Here is a 2,964-nt window from a genome sequence, read left to right as displayed (position 1 = left end):
AATGCACCTATGACTGTAACACCACCCCCCTCTCCTGCCCACTTCAAGACATACCACCTTTTAGGCCAAACCAATGTGTAACCTCCATATATTGATTTACAATTTTGCCTGTAACTTCTGCTTTCCTGCAATTTACCTCTGCCTTTAAAAACTCTTGATTGTAAGCCATTAAGAAGGCCGAATCTCAAGGGGGAGCTGCCTGATTTTCCTTGCTCAGCGCCCTGCAAATAAACGTCCTACTTTCTCCCTCTGGAAAAGCTCTGCGTGGATTGCTTGGCTTTGACCGCGCTGGGCAAGCAAACCTCAATTTGGTTCAGTAACATAAGTCTGCCTTGAAATTTCTAGACTAAGAACAACACCAGAATGAGCATAGAAGTGCAAAAATGCATGCTGGGTTCAGAAAATTGCTTATGGTGTCTGGCACATAGTAGGTGGTCAGAAAATTATATCTTAAAAAATATTTTGGTAGCTATAGCATCTCTTACCCTAAGAAAGGAAGAAACAATGTATATATTTCAGGCTAGTAACAACTACAACAACAAAAAGACCCAAATCTCAGGGACATTTTATGTATATGCATAAAGGTTTAATTCTTGTTCATGAAGATCCACTGCAGGTCCAGTGGCTCTCTAGGGAAGTCCCCTGCTAAGCAGGGGCATGGGGATTTGTAGAGCTGTTAGCATCTTGCAGCTACATTATCTACAGCATCTATAACATTTAAACCACTGAGGCAGCCATAGAAGGAGAGCACACAAGGAACTCACTTTACTTGATCTTCTGTGCTGTGTCCCTTGAGTGGCACACATCACATCTGCTTTTAGGCCCCTGGTCAGGTGTACTAACAGGGGCCACCCTAAAATAATGCTGTCTTTCTATATGCCCCATGAAGGAATTTGAATATTTTACTCCAAAATATATTTATTTGACACATTCTGAGGTGGCTGCCTAGAGAGCCAGCAAACAGAAGTAACCCTACAAAGCTCTTTTGTGGGTAAGATTTACACCTGTAGAAAATCTGCATTGATGCGACCAGGCCTTCCATTGTCTGGATCTAGGACAGATTAACTGAGAGTCTGGTATCTTTAAAGATGTGAAAGAAACATTTACCATCTATTTCTCAGATGACTCCCACCTGTGAGGCTTCATTTATGTAACCAGACCACCTTTGCTGGCCAAGTCTCCTCTTCTGTTTCTCCCACTGTCTTGTCACTATAGCCTGATTTACCACCATAGCCTGTTTTGGGCCATGCTCTAAGCCCCCATTCTTTCTGTAACCTCAGGATTGAATACAAGCTTCTGAATCCCACTGAGGAGTTGAGTACCCACTCTGATTCTTCCCATGTATGGGTTAATACATTTGTATGCCTTTTGTTAGATTAAATTTGTTATTTTTTTTGTGTGACTTGATTTTCCAGCAAAACTTCAGAGGGTAAAAGGGAAGTTTTTCCATTGGCTTCTATACCAGGAGGTAGAAAATGAAAAGGAATTTGATGAACATAAAGCATGGTTTCTGGCACACAAGGCAATTACATTTAGGATGTATGTAAATTTATAAATTTTATATCTAATATATACATTTATATATTATATGTTATATATACATACACTGGTATTTATATATTATATACATATATGCATATGTTATATATATTATATGATATAGGAATATTACACATATTTGTAGTATATGTAATATATAATAAAAATATAAATTAATATATAAATGAATGGGAGCAAAGGGAAGTTGAGAGTTGATGCCTTTTTTTCCTCTTTTATTGATATATTTTACATGTTTATGGAGTACATGTGAATGTTTGTTACATGCATAGAATGTGTAATGATCAAGTCAGGATATTTGGGGGTGTCCATCACCTTAAGTGTTTATCATTTTTATGTGCTGGTATTAATATCATTTCAAGTCCTTTCTTGCAGGTACTTTGAAATATACATGACATTGTTGCTAAATATAGTCACTCTAGTCTGATAGCAAACATTAGGACTTATTTCTTCTGTCTAACTGTATGCTTGCATTCATAACCAACCTCTCTAATTTCCCACCCTGCCCCCAACCTTCCCAGTCTCTGGTATCTATTGTTCTGTTCTCTATGTCCATGAGATCAAGTTTTTAGCTCCCTCCCATAGGTGAGAACATACGGTATTTGTCTTTTTGTACCTTGCTTATTTCCCTGAACATAATAACCTCCAGTTCCATCCACATTGGTGAAAATAACAGGATTTTATTCTTTTTTATGGCTGAGTAGTTTTCCATGGTGTATCTATGCCACATTTTCTTTATCCATTTGTCCACTGATTCCATATCTTTGCTGTTGTGAATAGCGCTGTGATAAACATGTGAATGTAGGTATCCCTTTGATAATTGATTTGTTTTCCTTTGGACAGATATACAGTAGTAGAATTTCTGGAATGCATAGTAGTTCTATTTTTAGTTTTTTGAGAAATTGCCATACCGTTTGTATTAGTCCATTCTCACACTTCTATAAAGGAATACCCAAGACTGGGTAATTAATAAATAAAAGAGGTTTAGTTGGCTCATGGTTCTTCAGCCTGAAAAGAAAGCATGGCTGGGAGGCCTCATGATGGCAGAAGGCAAAGGGGAAGGGGGCACATCTTCACAGAACAGGAGGAAGAGAAAGTGGGGAGGTGCCACACATTTTTAAACTACTAAATCTCATGAGCACTCACTATCATGAGAGCAGCACCAAGTGGGAAATCCGCCCCTATGATACAATCACTTCCCACCAGGCCTCACCTCCTCCATTGGGGATTACAATTTGCCATGAGATTTGGGCGAGTACACAGGCCCAAACCATGTCATCATTTTCCATACTGGTTGTATTATTTCACATTCTTATCAACTATGTATATGAGTTATCTTTTCTTCACATCCTTGCCCACATCTGTTATTTTTTGTCTAATTATAGCCATTAAAACTGGGATGAAATG

Source organism: Symphalangus syndactylus, chromosome 3, assembly GCF_028878055.3.
Source record: "Symphalangus syndactylus isolate Jambi chromosome 3, NHGRI_mSymSyn1-v2.1_pri, whole genome shotgun sequence".
NCBI lineage: Eukaryota > Metazoa > Chordata > Mammalia > Primates > Hylobatidae > Symphalangus > Symphalangus syndactylus.
This window is presented reverse-complemented; position numbering follows the sequence as displayed.